Consider the following 20248-nt stretch of genomic DNA (forward strand, 5'->3'; position numbering starts at 1 on the left):
AGCTGCTGAATCTGAATACTTTTGTAGTTGCTTGTAATTAAAGATTTCGCATAGCCACTGAGCTATTCAATAAAATGTATCTGTATAGCGCCACCTGCTGTTTGTTCTTTTTTCTTATTTCTTTGTCCTGCTCACTGAGATGGCTGCACATACTCAGTTTCATCCTTCAACTGCCTCCTGAGCTGTGATAGGGAGAGCTGAGACACACCCCCTGAGCTGTGATAGGGAGAGCTGAGACACACCTCCTGAGCTGTCATAGGGAGAGAGCTACAGCAGAATGGACACGCCCCCTGAGCTGTGATAGGGAGAGCATGGACACGCCCCCTTAGCTGCAGCAACAAAGACACTCCCCTTGAGCTGCCAGCTTGATATAAATCTATCAGAGCAATGAATGGAGATATATCTGGATCCATGTGAGGTACAGGGCTGGTTCTAGCTTTGTTAGAAAGAAATTGTCATGTACTATATGATGTCTGATTTTCATTATTTACATTAATCATGGCATAACCCCTTAGTGACCACTAATATGCCTTTTTACTGACGTAAACATAGTTTTTTTTTAGCTAAACAGCTGGCTTTAATCAGTCATTTACATGTGCAGCCAGCCAGTAGCGCAGGGGCAACACGTGAGGTGCACGGTGGACCGATGAGGGGCCAAATAATAACACACAGTTCATCAGTTTACTCACGGTTAGCAGAAAGCCTCCCTGGGCTGGCAGCACAGTGTTCAGGTGGACAGCACAAAATCCTCCGGGGCACGCTCTGTGGTAGGGAAGCATCAGCCAAGATGGTGGTTGAGGTGCCCTTGATGTTAAGGGTGCTTAGGGTGCTTGTTGCGGCTGAGTCCCTTAATGTTTTTTGTCGTGACGCCAGTACCGTTAATGGTGGTACAACCAATAGTGGTAATAATGAGGTAGACAGTGCTAAGGTGCAACTCACAACTTTTACTGATGTTGACTTTGGTTGCAGCAGTACAAAATACAGTCTCTTGTTGGTATTAGAGTTGGTCTGCAAATCCACTGTTCCTAGGCTTTCTTAGGCTTGATTTGAGCTGTGGTTAAGGAGTACCTTATTCCTGTTGATGTGCTCAGTCCTATACCTTGTCCTTTCCCTTCAAGCTGAATATTGGGACAGGTAGCTAATCTGTTTCCCATAGTTATGGTGTGGCTGCCAGAAGCTATAAGTCCTCCACCATGCGCAAAGGTGTCTGTGGCCCTCAATAATGGCTGTTATCACCGATGAATCCTTAGGAAGCTTGTTTCTATTCCAGGGAGGCAAACTCTCTCCTACTGGTCAGGGATGCAAGTGTATAGTCCGGCCACAGAAGGAAAACGCTCTTCTGCGCCTCACACCTTGGTACTACCTCATAGCTCCACTCACTAATCTGTGGTGTGAAGTCTTCACTCTGCATTCTTATCTCTGTGTGAATTTGAATCTCTCTCACTAATCTCAACTCACTAACTAGGCCTGACCTAGGTATACATATATGACCTAAGTGCCATCCCCATCTAGTGGTGAGATGTATAAATTACACCAGACCAGCCTATGAACAGGGATTTTGCAGATATGTTAGTGCAAAATTACATAGCATAGCATAATACAATTCTTATGGGAAAAAGTGCTTTTAAGCAGTGCCCACACACATGTATTGGGACGCTGCACATGTACCCAAAATGCTACATTAAAAACAAGAACTTGTCCTGCAAAAAAGAGGTGAAATTCGTTAAGTCGTGAAGAACTTCGTTCTTCAATTCTAAAACTTCGGATCCCAGTTTTAAAGGGTTTCTGTCACCAGAATTAACCCTATTAAACTAGCTGACATTAGCGATGTGCTAATGTCCGCTGACCCTAACTAGCCTATTCCTACTTTTATCTATGCCCCCGTTACTCCAGAAATATAACTTTTATAATATGCTAATTAGCCACTAGGTGCAGGTGGGGGGCATTGCCCCTGCTCCTAGAGGCTCCGTTTTCCCACCTCTGGCCACACCCTGCTACACTAGATTGACAGGGCTAGGCAGCGTTGGTCTCCTCCTGCCGGCCCTGTCTGCCATGTAAATCTCGCATCTGCGCGGTCCCGTTCAGTATTTGGCGCAAGTGCAGTGAGTGAAAGGCACTCGCCTGCTGCCGGCTTCCTCACTGCGCCTGCGCTGAATACTGAACTGCGCGAGATTTCCCCAGCGCACAGGGCCGGCAGGAGGAGACCAACGCTGCCTAGCCCTGTCAATCTAGTGTAGCAGGGCGTAGAAAGAGGTGGGAGAACTGAGCCTCTAGGAGCAGGGGCAATACCCCCCACCTGCACCTAGGGGCTAATTAGCATATTATAAAAGTTATATTTCTGGAGTAACGGGGGCATAGATAAAAGTAGGAACAGGCTAGTTAGGTTCAGCTGACATTAGCACATCGCTAATGTCAGCTAGCTAAATAGGGCTAATTCTGGTGAAAGAAACCCTTTAAAAACTGGGATCCGAAGTTTTAGAATTGAAGACCGAGGTCCAAAACACACAGAAGGCAATACGAAAATGCTGGTGAGGGTAGCAAGACCAATCACAGGCAACCTGTGGTCAGCAGGCTGCCTGTTTAAATAGCCCTGAGAGGTGAGTCACATCACGTGGCCAGCGTCACGTGACTCATGTTACACAATTCAATACAGCTGAATGCGAACCCACCATTATCGGCGCTCAGCTACCCTTCAGCTCGTTGTCTAGGGGATGGAGGACACCGGCCGCGCTGAGGAGGCGTGAGTGGCCAGGTCCTCCCCGCCCCCTGGTTACTGTGGAGACGAGGACGCCGGCTGTGTCCCCGCTCCACTACATGCACTGGATGCCAGCAGCACTGCGAAGAGGAAGGGCGTCGCCGGCTCCCTGTTACGGTACCTCCCCTTCCACGAGGGGCCCCCGGACCCATAATCACTGGTGTAGGTTTCTCTGGGTGAGCTAGATGGAACTTTCTCACCAACCTCTTAGCATGCAACTTACTCACTGGCACCCAAGACCTTTATTCAGGACCAAAACCCTTCCAGTGAACTAGATATTGCAACGAATTATGAACTTTCCTCACATCAAGGATTCTAGAAATTCAAATTCAAGCTGACCGGCATTCTCCACTGGCGGCGGAGGTTCCTGTGCAGGAGATACAGGTGACACATACTTTTTGAGTAAAGTCTTGTGAAAAACATTACGAATACGAAAAGAGTCGGGTAACCGTAACTTAAAAGACACTGGGTTAATGATATCAACAATTTCATAAGGTTCAATGAATCTAGGTGCAAATTTACCCGAAGGCACTTTTGTAGATAACCACACTTTGTCTCCCAATCTAAAATCTACCCCTTGAGAGCGTCTTTTGTCAGCATTAATTTTCTGAACCTCCTGGGCTTTTTTCAGGTTCGACTGAACCTGGGCCAAGACTGTGCACAGTTCTTTAACTACAGAGTCAGCTTCAGGAATCTGAGAAGAAGACATCGAAAATGAATTAAACCGTGGATGAAATCCCATATTACAAAAGAAAGGAGACATACCAGTAGACGAGTTCACTTGATTATTAATGGCGAATTCAGCCAGGGACAAATGTTTCACCCAAAGATGTTGGTTATCAGAGACGTAACACCTCAAATATTGTTCTAGAGACTGGTTTAAACGTTCAGTTTGACCGCTGGTTTCCAGATGAAAGGCCGAAGAAAAAGACAGAAAGATGTTACATTTAAGACAAAAAGCCCTCCAAAATTTTGAGACGAATTGAACGTCTCTACCCGAAACTATATTCTCCGGAATACCATGTAGACATATAACATGATCCATAAAAAAGGAAGCCAAAGTCTTGGCATTGGGCAATTTTGACAGAGGGATGAAATAAACCATTTTGTTAATTCTGTCAACAACTACCCACACCACCGACTTACCCTCCGACATTGGTAGGTCGGTAATAAAGTCCATGGAAATATGGGACCACAATCTACTAGGGATGGGCAGCGGTTGCAACTCACCTGCAGGACGAGACCTAGGAGTCTTAGACCTGGCGCAAACCTCACACGCGGATACATACGTCTGGACATCTCTAGACAAGGTGGGCCACCAATAGAATCTGGACACTAGTTCCTTGGTGGCGTTAATGCCCGGATGCCCACTAAAAACAGAATTGTGGCACTCACCTAGCAGTCGGAGACGCAAATGACCAGGAACAAATAACTTATCTTTAGGGGATTGTACTGGAGCCAAATGTTGTTCTGCAGTAATTTCGGTCGTCAAGTCGGAGGAGACTGAAGCCACAATAATACCTGCCAGCAAAATAGGTTCTGGTGTAGTATCAGGAGACGGAAAGGCACAAAAACTCCAGGATAAGGCATTTTTACTTCCTGGCCTGAAAGTAATGCAAAAGATAAAGCGTGTAAAGAATAACACCCACCTAGCCTGTCTGGGATTCAAATGTTTAGCAGAGTCCAAAAACATTAAATTCTTATGATCAGTAATTACTAAAACACGATGTTGAGCCCCCTCCAACAAATGACGCCATTCCTCAAAAGCCCATTTAATAGCAAGTAACTCTCGATTACCAATGTCATAATATCTCTCAGTAGGAGAGAACTTATGAGAAAAGAACGCACAGGGCCTCAGGTCAGTGAGAGTTGATGACCCCTGGGAGAGTACTGCCCCTACCCCATCCTCGGAAGCATCAACCTCCACCACAAAAGGCCTCTCTTGGTCTGGTTGAATTAATATTGCAGCGTTAACAAAGCACCTCTTAAGTGTTTCAAAAGCCTCTAAGGCCTCTGGCGACCAATTCACTAGATCTGCCCCCTTCTTGTTTAGATCAGTGAGAGGTTTGGCAATAGTAGAGAAGTTCTTAATAAACTTCCGATAATAATTTGCAAAGCCCAAGCAGCGTTGTAACGCTTTAAGAGAGGAGGGTCTCACCCACTCCAAAATAGCCTGCACCTTCCCTGGATCCATCTTAAAGGATTGGGGTGTAAGAATATATCCCAAAAATGAAATTTCCTGCACTCCAAAAATACACTTCTCACCCTGAACAAATAATCGATTTTCCTGAAGAACCTCCAGTACCTGTCTAGTGTGAACCACGTGAGAATCCCAGTCAGGCGAATAAATCAGAATATCCTTCAAATAGACAATGACGAATTGTCCAATAAATTGTCTAAAAATGTCATTGAAATTTTTTTTGAAAATTGCCGGGGCATTACTTAAACCAAACAACATCTCTAAATATTCATAATGACCCTATGTGGTATTAAAGGAAGTTTTCCACTCATCCCCCTCCTTAATACGAAGATTATAGGCCCCTTTAAGATCAAGTTTAGTGAACCAGCGAGCTCCAAGAATTTGGTTAAATAGGTCTGGAATCAATGGCAAAGAGTACTGATTCTTAATAGTAATCTTATTTAGGTCTCTATAATCAAACCACTATCTTTTTTGGCAACAAACAAAAACCCCAGCCCCATAGGAGACACCGAGGGTCTAATATGTCCTTTTTGTAGGCTCTCCTTCAGGTAGTCCCTCATAGACTCCCGTTCTGGACCGGACAAATTATAAATACAGGCCCTAGGGTACTTGGATCCCGGAACTAAATTAATAGCACAGTCACAGTCTATGTGGGAGAAGGAAATCAGCCTCGTGCATGGAAAAAACATCTGCAAAGTCCCTAATGTATGTGGGAAGAGAGTTTGACTCCGCAGTGACCCCAACCTGAACCACAGGTAGACAGCATCAATCACATTTCACACCCCACTTCTCTAATTCACTCGTGGACCAGTTGATGACTGGATTATGGACCTGGAGCCAAGGTAAACCCAGTACTACCTCCACGGGTAAATCCTTAAGAATCAAAAAAGAGGTACACTCAGTATGACAAGCCCCCACAGTCAGGGTTACTTCCAGAGTACAGTATTCCACTGTCCCGCACACTAAAGGCGTAGAATCAATAGCAATAATATGAATGGGGTTGGCCAGAGACAACATGGGCACACCAAGGAAAATGATCAATAAAATTAGAGGCGGACCCAGAATCAATAAATGCCTCCCCAGAACCCTTGCTAGAACCAAAGGAAATACCCACAGATAACAATATTTTCTCTTTAACCACCTTGGGAAGTACCTTATCCTTATAGGCATCAGGACGTGGAGATCTCCTGGAAGGAGAAATTTTCGGACATTGCCGTAACCAGTGATCCGATTCTCCGCAATAAAAGCAGGCGCCCTTTTGACGTCTCAGATCCCTCCTGGTCATTCCGAGCTGCATGGGCTCTTCTGGATGATTCTCCAGTTGGACTGTCAAGGGTGAGAAGTCAGGTTTCACCACCACCTGTGGAAACGTCAGTTGTTCTCTTTGTCTTTCCCTAATTCGTCGGTCCAGTCTGACAGCAAGAGTCATCGTCTGTTCTAAGGTGTCGGGGAGAGGGTAATTGACTAATAGAGATGGCTTTGCAGTTCGTCTGGCGGTCGTTTCGCAGCAAACTTTGCGCGTTCGCGATTCGACAAACATGCGAACATATGGTGATGTACGCCGGCGCCATATTCTTTTGCATTGCGCCGAACTTTGACCTATGACACATCCATCAGGTGGGACAGGACAGCCAATTCAGATGTTTCAGCACATGGACATACCCCACGCTATAAAAGAACCCGATCTGGCAGCCATATTACATTCTGTGTTTTGCCAGTGTAGGGAGAGGTTGCTTTGTGGAGCAGGGACAGACTGTTAGGGACACCAAACGCTAGCTAAAAGGGCCACAAAAGTCCTTTTAAGGACTGGTATAGGTGTGCTATCGATAGGTGTGATATAGAGGGGTGTGATATACTTATAACATACTTTCTAACATGGAAAGTATATTATAGTGCATTTGTATTGTGCAGCAGCTGTGTGCGGTTCTGCTGCGATACCACAGCTATATAGAGGGACGAACGCTATTGGAACAACTAATTGCAACATGTGTGATACCCGTTGCCCCCAAAAAAACTGATTGAGGGGTGTGATATACCTTCTTCCACAAAATACTGATTGAGGGCTGCGATATACCTGTTGCCCCAAATAAACAGGGTGGTGTGATATAACTGCTGTGGCAAAAAAAATAATTAAGGGGTGTGATATACCTGCTTCCACAAAATACTGATCAAGGGGTTCGATATACCTGTTTCCACCAAATATTGATTGAGGCCTGCGATATACCTGCTTCCACAAATACTGCTCTTCTCTAGGGACTTAAGCACAGGGTAATTTTTAAAATGACAGGCAGAGGAAGAGGCAGGCAGTTCCGCAGGGGTGGTAGGGGTCGGGCAGGTGCACCAGGCCGGTGCCTAAGTGGGAAGTTGGAGAAGGAGCGTGCGATTACTTCAAAGGGCGCACCAGAGTTGGTTGAGTGGCTCACTCAACCTCCCGCTTCTGCACCCTCCTCATCCTCTCTATCTGCACCCTCCTTATCCTCTGTATCTGCACCCTCCTCACTCTCTGCTGTGTGCACCCCCAAATACACCACCACCATATCCCCTCCACTTGAGTCAGAGGAATTATTTTCCCATCCATTCCCAGACCTTAACAATGCGCAGCCATTCTTGACATCGGATGAGGAAGAGTAGGTAGCAACGAGCCACCACCACCCAGCGGTCTGACAACAGTACCAAGATCAGCCCAAGAAGGGAGGTCCCCGCTGTTGCTGCCTACTCCGAGATCTCAAATGTCATTAATGAGGAAGGTGACGATGATGACGTGTCGATGGACATCATGTGGGTGCCCACAAGAGAGGAAGATGAGGGAAGTTCAGAGGGAGAGATGAAGCAGCAGAGAGGGAGGAGTCGCAGGGCACAGTAGGCAAAAAGCAGACTGCAAATGTATCTGGAGCGAGCCATCCACCATGCACGGTCACATCTTGGACTCCCAGGACGCCAGCACATGGCTCTGCAGTGTGGTCTTTTTTTAACGTGTCAGCTGCTGACAATAGTGTTGCCATCTGCAGCATGTGCTGTCAACGCATAAGTCATGGTAAGCTCAAAACTCATCTAGGGACGACCGCCTTAAGAAGGCACCTGGCCTCCTATCACTGAGCCCAGTGGGAGCAACGCCATCAGAACCCACAAAGTCACACTCCCGGCGCTCCACGTCCTGCATCTTCTCCTTCTCCTCCCATTTGTCCTCCACTCCACCGTGCCATCGTCGCATTCATCTGGCAGAAGGCAGGCTTCTGTGGCCCAAATGTCCGAGTGTAAAAAGTTGATGACGCCGGTTAACCCTCTTGCCCAATGGCTGACCACTGGCTTGTCAGAACTGCTAGCCCACCAACTACTGCCATATAAACTGGTGGGCGCACTCGCCTAGCTCACGACAGTGTGTACTACCTCACATTTCTAAAAATGAATGAGGCATGGATCTCGGAGGAATTCAACACCTGCGACTAACAAGTGTAATTGAATTTCCTCATATCAGCTGCGCCGCCGGCGTCCTGCCTCTCTCCCTGAGCGGTGACGCACGCGGCGTCCCCGTCTCCCAGGTAACATGGGGCAGAGCGGACCCGACCGCGCTCCTGCTGTCTGTGCGGTCGGCGTCCTCCGTTCCCCTGGCCACTCGGTGCTCGGCTTCTGTGTCTGAGCGGGTCATGTGACGCTGGCCACGTCACATGACCTTAGCCTTTCACCATTTATACAGGCAGCCTGCTGGCCACAGGTTGCCTGTGATTTTGGTCCTGTGCCTACTGCTACTACTCAGTGCTTCTGCTACTCTGGATTTTGACCCTTGGCTTTTCTTCCTGACCCGACCTCGCCTGCCCTTGTGTACTGACGTGACCTCTAGGTTTGATCCCCGGCTTGTACTCTGACCCGTCCTTGCTATTCCTTGTGTACTGACGTGACATCCTGGTTTGACCCTAGGCGTGTTTGTTTACCGTCATTGTTACCCCTGTTCGCCTACGTTAGTGTTGATCTCTGGCATTTCAGTATTGCTCCTGACACTTTACGTGACTTCGGATCCATCTCCAGGGTTCCCTCCTACTACCTCTGCCTGGCTATATTCTGTCTCTGTCCACTCTGCCTCTCTGCACTTATAGAGGTTAGGGACCGTCGCCCAGTTACGCCCCGTCGCCTAGGACGGGTAGTGTAAGTAGGCAGGGACAGAGGCGTGGGTGGCAGCTAGTGGGTGCACTTCCTCTTCCCCTCTCCCTAGTGCATGACAGAATCGCAGGCCTTATCTCCCTATGGACCCCCTGCAGAGCCTTACTGACCATGTCCTGGCGCAGATTGTGCAGGATTTGAGGGAGAGCTTACAACTCCAAGAATCCGCTCAATCTCTCGCTACTTCTGATCTACCTGTACTTCAGGCAGAACCCCATGTCAAACTGCCTGATAGATTTTCTGGGGACAGCAAGTGTTTTTTGACCTTCAAGGAGGGTTGTAAATTATACTTCTGCCTGCGGCCCATTTCGTCTGGGTCCGATCAGCAAAGGGTGGGAATTGTTATTTCCCTCTTACAAGGGGACCCTCAAGAGTGGGCGTTTTCTTTGCCTCCTGACTCTCAGTGTCTTAGGTCGGTTGATGCATTTTTTCAGGCCCTGGGGGTCCTTTATGATGAACCTGACAGAGCATCCGAGTCCCAGCTTAAGGCCCTAGTCCAGGGTGATCAGCTGGTAGAGGATTACTGCACTCAGTTTCGTAAATAATGCGTTCCTTCTGGCTGGAATGAACCGGCGCTTAAAAGCCAGTTCAGGTACGGACTCTCTGAGAAACTTAAGGATATGCTGGTGTGTTATCCCTGTCCCGAGCCCTTAGAGGACACTATGACCGTGGCTATTATATTGGACAGACGTGTTAGGGAGAGACAGCGGGAACATTTCTTTCTTTCACAGACTGTCCCTAACCCTGAATCCGTTCCAGTGGGACTCAGGGTGGAAGCGCCGACTGAAGAACCTATGGAATTAGGTATGACCAGAAGGGAACAACTGCGACAACAAGGCACCTGTTTCTACTGTGGTGGCACTGATCATTGGGTCCGTCAATGTCCTAAGATCCCTCCCTCTGAAAGCTCATCCATTCCTGAGGGATCCAAAGACAAGGTACTACAAGTGGGAATACCGGTGTTAACCTAGTCCACTCATAAGTCTTGTAGCCATTGACTCTACTCCTTTGTGGGGGGGGGGGGTGTCAGATATTGCACCCCAGAGATAACCTTGTCCATGGGAGTGTGTCATACTGAGACTGAGAAATGATCCCTATTCATACTGGAGAATTTGCCCGTTGACGTGGTCTTAGGAATGCTGTGGCTGCAAGTTCACAACCCGATCATCAACTGGGCTATGGGGGAATTAGAAAGGTGGGGTCCTAACTGTTCCTCTTGTGTATCCATAGTGGTAGCGGGGGTTGCTTCTAGCCCTATGGCCCTTCCTCCATATATTGAAGACTTCCGCAATGTTTTTTCTACCTCCGAGGTCGAGGAACTTCCACCCCATAGGCCTTACGATTGTGCTATTGAGTTGGTGCCGGGATCCAGCTTTCCCAAGGGTCGTATTTTTAACTTGTCTGAGCCGGAACGTGGTGCCATGAAAGATTATATTAAAAAGAGCCTAAGTAAGGGGCATACCAGGCCATCTACTTCTCCTATGGGGGCTGGTTTCTTTTCTGTTAAAAAGAAGGACGGTGGTCTCAGACCCTGTATTGATTACAGACAATTGAACAAGATGACCGTTAAAAATCAATATTCCCTCCCTTTGATTCCTGACTTGTTCAATCAGGTTCTGGGAGCATCGTGGTTTTCTAAACTTGATTTAAGAGGGGCATATAACCTGATTCGTATCAAGGAGAGAGATGAGTGGAAAACTGCCTTCAATAGAGGGACATTTTGAGTACCTGGTAATGCCATTCGGACTCAGTAATGCCCCAGCAGTTTTTCAGAATTTTATGAATGACATCTTCAGGGAATTTATCGGCAGGTTTATGATTATTTATCTGGATGACATCCTTATTTTCTCTGCGGATTGGGATTCCCATATGTCCCATCTTAAACTTGTGCTCAAAGTTCTCAGAGAAAATAAGCTATCCGCCAAGTTAGAAAAATGTGTGTTTGGGGTACAATAGATATTGTATCTGGGTTATGTTCTTACCCCTCATTCATTTAAGATGGATCCGGGGAAGGTGCGGGCTATCCTGGAGTGGGTGAGACCATCTTCCCTAAAGGCATTACAGCACTTTTTGGGGTTCTCTAACTATTATAGAAAATGTATTAAAAAAATGTTCTGTTATTGCCAAGCCGCTAACCGACCTAACCAAGAAGGGGGCAGATCTTGTTAATTGCCCGACTGAGGCCATCGAAGCCTTTGAAACCCTTAACAAGTGCTTCCAAGACGCCCCAATCTTGATTCAGCCGGATCAGGAGAGACCTTTTGTGGTTGAAGTTGATGCTTCTGAGGATGGAGTGGGGGCGGTTCTTTCTCAGGGATCGCCTGAGCTCACCAATCTAAGACCCTGTTTTTTTTCCCCCGTAAATTTTCTTCTTCGGAGAGGAATTATGACATTGGGAATCGTGAATTACTGGCCATTAAGTGGGCATTTGAGGAGTGGAGACACTTTTTGGAGGGGGCCAAACACTGTGTCACGGTTCTCACTGATTATAAAAATCTATTGTTCCTTGAGTCCGCTAAACGTCTCAATCCTAGACAAGCCAGGTGGGCTTTGTTTTTTACTAGGTTTAACTTCTCTATCACTTTCAGACCAGGAAGTAAGAATGTTAAGGCTGATGCCTTATCTCGAAGTTTTTGTGCCTTCCAACCTCCTGACACGCCTCCTGAACCCATCTTACCGGCTAACATCATCATAGCATCGGTGTCTGCTGACCTCTCTTCGGATATTAAATCTGCACAACATCTCGCTCCTGCACGAAAACCCGCAGATAAGTTATTTGTTCCTGGTCATTTCCGTCTCCGACTTCTGGGTGAGTGCCATGATTCTGTGCTCTGAGGTCATCCTGGTGTTGAAGCCAATAAGGAATTGGTATCTAGAACCTTCTGGTGACCTACATTATTTAGGGACATCAGTTCGTATGTGTCAGCCTGCGAGATATGTGCAAGGTCCAAAACTCCTAGAATCCGTCCTGCGGGTGAGTTGCTACCACTACCTATTCTGAGTAGACCTTGGTCACACATATCTCTATGGATTTCATTACTGACTTGCCACCCTCCGAAGGAAAGTCAGTGATCTGGGTAGTGGTAGACAGATTCAGCAAAATAGTACATTTTGTTCCTCTAAGTAAACTCCCTAGTGCCAAGACTTTGGCTTCCTTGTTTATCGATCACATTGTTCGGTATCATGGAATTCATGAGAATATTGTCTTTGACAGGGGTGTCCAATTCGTTTCCAGATTCTGGAAAGCCTTTTGCCAGAGATGCGAAATTTCATTGTCCTTTTCATCGGCCTTTCACCCTGAGACTAATGGTCAGACGGAACGCTTGAATCAGGCTGTCGAACAATTCTTCAGGTGCTATATCTCTGATAACCAGCGTCTGTGGGTGAAATACCTTCCATTGGCGGAGTTTGCCATTAACAACCGGATGAACTCATCCACTGGGGTATCTCCGTTTTACTGCAATTAAGGGTTTCATCCTCGTTTTGGTTCTTGTTCTTCCGTGGCTTCGCCTAACCCTGAGGCGGATGTGGTTACTTCAGAACTGTGCACAGTCTGGGCCCAGGTTCAGTCGAACCTGGAGAAAGCCCAGGAGGTTCAGAAAAAGCAAGCTAACAGGAAATGCACTAAGGGAGCTAATTTTGAGGTCAGTGAGAAGGTGTGGCTATCCACCAAAAATCTGTCCTTAAAAGGGGTGTCTAGGAAATTTGCTCCACGCTTTATAAGACCATATGAAATACTTGACATTGTTAACCCGGTATCTTTTAAGCTGAAACTACCAGACACGTTTTGAATTCATGATGTGTTCCATAAATCTTTGCTCAAAAAGTAAGTTTCGCCTGTTGTTCCTCCACAGGAATCTCCATTTCCGGTGAACGTTAACGGTCAAGATGAGTTTGTTGTTTCTAGGATCATTGATGTTAGGAAGGTCCGAAACTCACTGCAATACCTTGTTCATTGGAAGGTTTAGGACCTGAAGAAAGGTCCTGGGTACCTGCTCATAGAGTACACGCTGATAGGTTGATTAAGAGGTTCCATCTCGAAAACCCAGGGAAGCCATCTCCACTGTCCTTGGGTCCTGAGGCCCTCGTGAAGGGGGGGGGGGGTACTGTCACAGGGCGCCGGCGACGCGATCTTCCTGCACTGCGCCGTCGGCGTCCCCGTCTCCCAGGTAACATGGGGCAGAGCGGACCTGACCGGACCTTGCCTAGGACGGGTAGTGTAAGTAGGCAGGGACAGAGACGTGGGTGGCAACTAGTGGGTGCACTTCCTCTTCCCCTCTCCCTAGTGCATGACACCAGCCCACACATATCCGCCACGACCCAGAACAAAGAATGGTCCTTGTCTTATGTATATACAGTGGTATAAAAGGCCTTTTCTTTCAGGTGAATGCCTAATTTTTGGGGCCTGTACTGGCCTACAGTAAAATTTGTATCCAGTGACCGCCTAATGTACCTCCAGCCACATCATCACAAGTTCTTTTCTGTCAGGTGAATGCCTAATTTTTGGGGCCTGTACTCTCGTCTCCTAAAATAAAATCTTTCTAGGCTCCAGCAGGGCACATTTTTGAATTTCCCTTCAAGACGCATAAAAATGGCCCCTGATTAAAATACATATTTTTGTGGGAATGTTTGCCAATGATCCCCCTCTATTATGTCACTGTCCATGTTGTGGGACTATTTGTGCACTTCTAGTAAGTATCTGGTGGCTGCAAATAGGAGCTGAAGGTTTTTCAGGTTCGCCTGCCATTAAAGTCAATGGTGCCCGCCGCGAACGCGCGGTTCGCGAACATTACTATTGACTAACATATCTTTCAAGTCTTCAGAGAGCCCTAACCTGAACTGACACCTAAGCGCGGGATCGTTCCAACCAGAGGAGACGCACCATTTCCAGAATTTGGTGCAATATTCCTCCACCGGTCTGTCTCCCTGACAAAGAGACTTTAATTGACTCTCTGCTACAGCCGACTTATCGGGTTCATCATAGAGTACTCCTAAGGCCTGAAAAAACGCCTCCACGGTGACTAGTCATGGGGAATCCGTGGGGAGAGAATAAGGCCATTCTTGCGGGTCTCCCTGCAACAAAGAGATAACAATGCCTACCCTTGCTCAGAACCCGAGGAATGTGGACGTACACGAAAATAAAGCTTGCAGCTGTCTTTAAATGTCAGAAAATACTTTTTATCCCCTGAAAAACGGTCAGGCAGTTTGACATGAGGTTCAAGATTTTGAGCGGAGGAGGTCACTACAGGTGGGGCCTGGTGCAATTCCTGCTGCTGTAGCCTCTCCGCCAAATCCTGCACCATTTGGGCGAGACTATGTACCTGGTCCGTGAGGACTCGCATAGGATCCATGGTATAGGTAAGGCCTGTGATTCTGTCACGACAGAGGGTAGGGATAAGTGCAGCCCTAAACTCCACCCCACCTCTGTCCCTGCCTACTTGCACGGCCCGTCCTAACCGACGGCATACAACTTGGCGGCAGTCCCTCGCTTAGATATGTGCAGGGGCCTAAGAAGGAAAGAGAAGTACCATAACAGAGTCAGACAAGCCAAAGTCAAAGCCAGGAGGTCATGCAGGTACACAGGGAGAAGTACAATAACAAGGTCAAAACACAATCCGGAGTCAGAAGCCAAAACACAATCCGGAGTCAGAAGCCAAAACACAATCCGGAGTCAGAAGCCAAAACACAATCCGGAGTCAGAAGCCAAAACACAATCCGGAGTCAGAAGCCAAAACACAATCCGGAGTCAGAAGCCAAACCACAATCCGGAGTCAGAAGCCAAAACACAATCCGGAGTCAGAAGCCAAACCACAATCCGGAGTCAGAAGCCAAAACACAATCCGGAGTCAGAAGCCAAACACACAATCCGGAGTCAGAAGCCAAAACACAATCCGGAGTCAGAAGCCAAAACACAATCCGGAGTCAGAAGCCAAAACACAATCCGGAGTCAGAAGCCAAAACACAATCCGGAGTCAGAAGCCAAAACACAATCCGGAGTCAGAAGCCAAAACACAATCCGGAGTCAGAAGCCAAAACACAATCCGGAGTCAGAAGCCAAAACACAATCCGGAGTCAGAAGCCAAACACACAATCCGGAATCAGAAGCCAAAACACAATCCGGAGTCAGAAGCCAAACACACAATCCGGAGTCAGAAGCCAAAACACAATCCGGTGTCAGAAGCCAAAACACAATCCGGAGTCAGAAGCCAAAACACAATCCGGAGTCAGAAGCCAAAACACAATCCGGAGTCAGAAGCCAAAACACAATCCGGTTTCAGAAGCCAAACACAATCCGGTTTCAGAAGCCTCACAAGGTCGAGGTCAAAAACAGAGCCGAGATCCAAAACACACAGAAGGCAATACGAAAATGCTGGTGAGCGTAGCAAGACCAATCGCAGGCTACCTGTGGCCAGCAGAGGTGAGTCACATGACGTGGCCAGCGTCACGTGACTCATGCTACACAATTCAATACAGCTGAGCGCCGACTCACCAATATCGGCGCTCAGCTCCCCTGCAGCTCGTTGTCTAGGGGATCCGCTCTACTACATGCACTGGATGCCGGCGGCGCTGCGAAGAGGAAGAGCGTCGCCGGCTCCCTGTTAGAGGAGGGGATCAGATAGGTCACAGGGGCCGCTGGGGACGGAAGAATTAAAAAAAATCCTGGACAAGCCTTGTAAAGGCAATTAACCAATGGAGGTCCTGGTAGGTGAGAGCTCCAGAGGTGGGACCAGAACCCATCAGGCATTTTTGCTATATTCTGTGGATACGCCATAAATGGTTAAAAAGGGAAAACTCCTTTAGGGTAAATGCACACAATGTGGATTATGTGCGGGGTTTTTTCATGCAGAAAAACCTGAGCGAATTACAGAATTGGATTGGCCAGATGTCATGTACATATCGCTTCTTATTACCTGCGGAAATTTCCACAGCGTGTCGATTGTTTCTATGGATTTTTAGTGCGGATTTAACCCTTTGCAATGCCAAAGATGAGATCAGGGGGCAAATCCGCACCAAAATGCGCAAGTAACACATGCGGATATTAGGGTGGACTTGGAGATGCAGAGAAATCCGCACAGAAACTCTGTTTGTAAGCATGCACTGTGTGCAGGTACCCTTAAAGGGGTTATCCCATGACTGATGTAAAAAATGAAAATCAGACATCATATAGTACATGACGACCTCTTTCTAACAAAACTAGAACCAGCCCTGTACCTCACATGGATCCAGAGATCTCCACATTCACTGCTCGGCTAGATTTATATCAAGCCGACAGCTCATTAAGCGTGTCCTTTCTGCTGCAGCTATCTCCTTATCACAGCTCAGGGGGTGTGTCCATTCTGCTGCAGCTATCTCCCTATCACAGCTCAGGACTCCTTATAACAGCTCAGGTGGGAAGTCCTTTTTGCTGCAGCTATCTCCTTATCACAGATCAGGATATGTGTCCTTTCTGCTGCAGCTCTCTCCCTATCACAGCTCAGGGTATGTGTCCTTTCCGCTGCAGCTCTCTCCTTATCACAGTTCAGGGGGTGTGTCCTTTCTCAAGGGGCATGTCCATTCTGCTGCAGCTCTCTCCCTATCACAGCTCAGGGTGTGTGTCCTTTCTGCTGCAGCCATCTCCCTATCACAACTCAGGGTGTGTGTCCTTTCTGCTGCAGCCATCTCCCTATCACAGCTCAGGGTGTGTGTCCTTTCTGCTGCAGCTCTCTCCCTATCACAGCTCAGGGTGTGTGTCCTTTCTGCTGCAGCTCTCTCCCTATCACAGCTCAGGGTATGTGTCCTTTCCGCTGCAGCTCTCTCCTTATCACAGTTCAGGGGGTGTGTCCTTTCTCAAGGGGCATGTCCATTCTGCTGCAGCTCTCTCCCTATCACAGCTCAGCGTGTGTGTCCTTTCTGCTGCAGCCATCTCCCTATCACAACTCAGGGTGTGTGTCCTTTCTGCTGCAGCCATCTCCCTATCACAGCTCAGGGTGTGTGTCCTTTCTGCTGCAGCTCTCTCCCTATCACAGCTCAGGGTATGTGTCCTTTCCGCTGCAGCTCTCTCCTTATCACAGTTCAGGGGGTGTGTCCTTTCTCAAGGGGCATGTCCATTCTGCTGCAGCTCTCTCCCTATCACAGCTCAGGGGGGAAGTCCTTTCTGCTGCAGCCATCTCCCTATCACAGCTCAGGGTGTGTGTGTCCTTTCTGCTGCAGCCATCTCCCTATCACAGCTCAGGGAGTGTGTCCTTTGTGCTGCAGCTCTCTCCCTGTAACAGGCATAGCTCTAACAGAAGATACAGCTGGTGGCCGTTGAAGATTTAATCTGAGCGTGTGCGACCACCTTACTGAGGTGGACGGAGAAATTAAGAAAAGAACAAACAACAGGTGGCGCTATACAGATACATTTTTTTTTTTTATGTGCCTATCCAAAATTTTTAATGACATGCACTTATAAAAAGTATTCCGATCCAGGCGCTGGTTTTTAAAAAATGTAGAATATTTTTTGCGGCTCAATCCTTTTTAAAGGAGCGCTCTGACATTTTTATGTCCATTTTTTAAACCCCAGCTTAGTTACATTCTGGAGCCTTTGACTATGAGGAGCGGTGTCACGTGACCACCAGTCAGGAGGTCGGTCTCTCCTGTGCAGCGGACTTCCTGTGAACTCGGTGAGGAGACCTCCCTTGCTGCATTGCCCAGAGTCTTGCAGAAACTTCTCATAAATACGATCATTACAAGTTTTTTTTTTTTTTTTTATCACAAATGACCTCATCCTGAGGTTCCAGCAAATACCGTCCGTCCAGCAGTGGGAAGAGACTACAAGTCCCGGCATCCCTCAGTGCTGGGAGGGGCGGCTGAGGAGGAGGAGGGTGGTGGCGGGAGCAGCGCGCTCGTCGGGACCTTGCAGAGCAGGACCTCGTGAGGGGTAAGCGGAAACTCAGCTCCCGGTCTTCAGGCCTGCCTTTCTCCCGTACAGCTGTGGCCCCCGCCCCCCCCGGCAGGCGCGTGTGTGGCCCTAGGCCAGTCTCCTGTCATTGTATGAAGAGCATGGCGGGGCCTGCGCCGGTGGAGGGCGGGGAGCTCAGTGCCCCGGTGACTGTGTCATACCGGAATTTAAAGGTTTTTTTAAAATTTGCAGCCGGTGAGTGGAGCGGCGTGTCCTACAGAAGTTTCTGGGCCCGGCCGCGCTGTCGTGGGGGGCGCTGCAGTGAACTTCCCCTGTCAGGGCTGTCTGTGTGGGGGATGGGAGGCTGGAAGTCAATGAATGGCTTTCACAAATTTAAAAAAAAAAAAACTTTTTCCAGCCCCGCGTCTTAGAGGCTGCACGGAGTCAGGAGGGCTGTCTGGGCTTCACAAAAATGGCAGCTCTACCTGCAGAGGGCTTCACCTCTCTGACCAATCACTGGCTGCAGCACCGGCCATGTGACCGCTGGTAGGCGCAGGGCGGTCACGTCGTCTGTTAAGGCCTCATGCCCACCATAGTCTCCGTTTTGCGGATACACGGGTGGCGTCCGTTTCTTTTCTTTTTTCTTTTTTGGCGGTCCCATTGAATTCAATGGGTCTGTGGCCCGCATAGCCCTTTTTGGGTGACACCTTTTGCAGACCCGTAGAAATGAATGGGTCCGTCGTGTGCAGATCGGATACAAAAATCAGAAATACAGTCGTGTGCACGAGGCCTTAAAAAGAATAGGGCAGCAGCCGCCATGATGGAAAAGTCATTTGCGGTCTGCGTCAGGTTTGTATTTATCTTGTTGCTTTCACTTTTGAGCGCTGTATTGTAAAAACAATGGCGTCGCGCAGCCGCTGTATAAACTGTGTTTATGGACACGCGTGGGATTAGCGCCGTGCGGGGTGTGAATAGTCACCAAGGCCGTGGCAGACGTTATATGTTAAGCATTTTATTTTCTCCCACCCTGCGCGGTTAAAGGGATTGTCCCGTGACAGATACTTATACCCTAGGACAGGGGTGGGCAACCTCCGGCACTCCAGCTGTTGTGGAACTACAACTCCCAACTTCTCCAAACTAGCATAGAAGTGAGTGGAGCATGCTGGGAATTGTAGTTTCACAGCAGCTGAAGGCTGCTGATCCCTGCCCTAGGAGATGAGTGATCAGCGGAGGGCCACTGCCGATCACTAGAATGGGGGCCCCTGTTAGAATGGCGCGGCAGACACGCGTGCTGCGTTCAACTTTGTGGGACTGCCATGGGGGTTGGATATGTTGGACACGCCAGTCAAACAGGTACCCCCCCCTCCCCCAATCTAAGGATGGGTGGGGGCCCCAATAGTCGGACAACCGCAGATCCTGTGGATAGGGGTTACGTTTCCGTCATGGCTCAGCCCCTTTAAGAAATGTACCTTCTGTTTAGAAGCCCTTTGGGTGTTTTCATGCAGACTTGTGACATGGCAGGGGCATCGCTCGTCCTGGGGGGTGTTTGCGTCGGGTAAAGGCCGCCCTCACCTCCAGGCAATTACCGGGGACGTTGGCTTCCTTCTCCATACTTGCTTGTGAATCAGCCCTTGTGAATGCAGCGTCAGTTGCCGCCCAATTAAAGGGGTTGTCAAGTGGTGACATCACCTTTTTAAATTTAGCCTCCTTGATGATACGTTGATCGACGGGTACAGCTGCTAATGCCCCAGGACGGGGCTCACTGGAGGGGTGCTCAACCTGCGGCCCTCCAGCTGTTGTAAAACTAACACTCCCACCATGCCCTGCTGTAGGCTGTTCAGGTATGCTGGGAGTTGTAGTTTTGCAACAGCTGGAGAGCCGCGGGTTGGGCATCCCTGTTCTAGAGTGAATCAGTATTTTTGTTAAAGGGGTTTTCCAGCGGAAAGCAAATTAAAGTCAAACAGTAAAGCCTCTCGCACACGACCGTCTGGTGTTTTCAGTATTTTGCGGTCCTCAAAAAATACGGATGACGTCCGTGTGCATTCCGTTTTTTGCAGAACGGAACAGCTGGCCCCTGATAGAACAGTACTATCCTTGTCCGTTATGCGGACAATAATAGGACATGTTCTATCTTTGAACGGGAAAATGGAAATACGGAAACGAAAGGCATACGGAGTACCTTCCGTTTTTTTTTATTTATTTTTTTGCAGATCCATTGAAATGAATGGTTGCATATACGGAACGCAAAAAAACGGAACGGAAACGGGGAAAAAAATGT

The 20248-nt window shown here is 48.2% G+C and overlaps 1 protein-coding gene and 1 long non-coding RNA gene across 3 annotated transcripts in view; one reads left to right on the forward strand and one right to left on the reverse strand.

Annotated features, from left to right (window-relative positions):
• Positions 1-4238: 4238 nt before the first annotated feature.
• Positions 4239-19803, reverse strand: LOC120980197. The gene is made up of 3 exons (XR_005774487.1): positions 19440-19803; positions 11990-11992; positions 4239-4359 (listed from the first exon to the last, which is right to left on the reverse strand). It is a non-coding gene; the product is annotated as an uncharacterized LOC120980197 (long non-coding RNA).
• NUTF2 (nuclear transport factor 2) overlaps positions 17772-20248 on the forward strand; it is a 40297-nt gene continuing 37820 nt past the window's right edge. Inside the window, exon 1 of one of the 2 annotated variants that reach the window (XM_040409125.1) lies at positions 17772-18009. The gene's annotated coding sequence lies outside the window, so the exon portion shown is untranslated. The remainder of the gene's footprint in view (positions 18010-20248) is intronic. The other variant, XM_040409124.1, reaches the window with a different exon arrangement.

Source organism: Bufo bufo, chromosome 10 (genome assembly GCF_905171765.1).
Source record: "Bufo bufo chromosome 10, aBufBuf1.1, whole genome shotgun sequence".
In the NCBI taxonomy this organism is placed as follows: domain Eukaryota; kingdom Metazoa; phylum Chordata; class Amphibia; order Anura; family Bufonidae; genus Bufo; species Bufo bufo.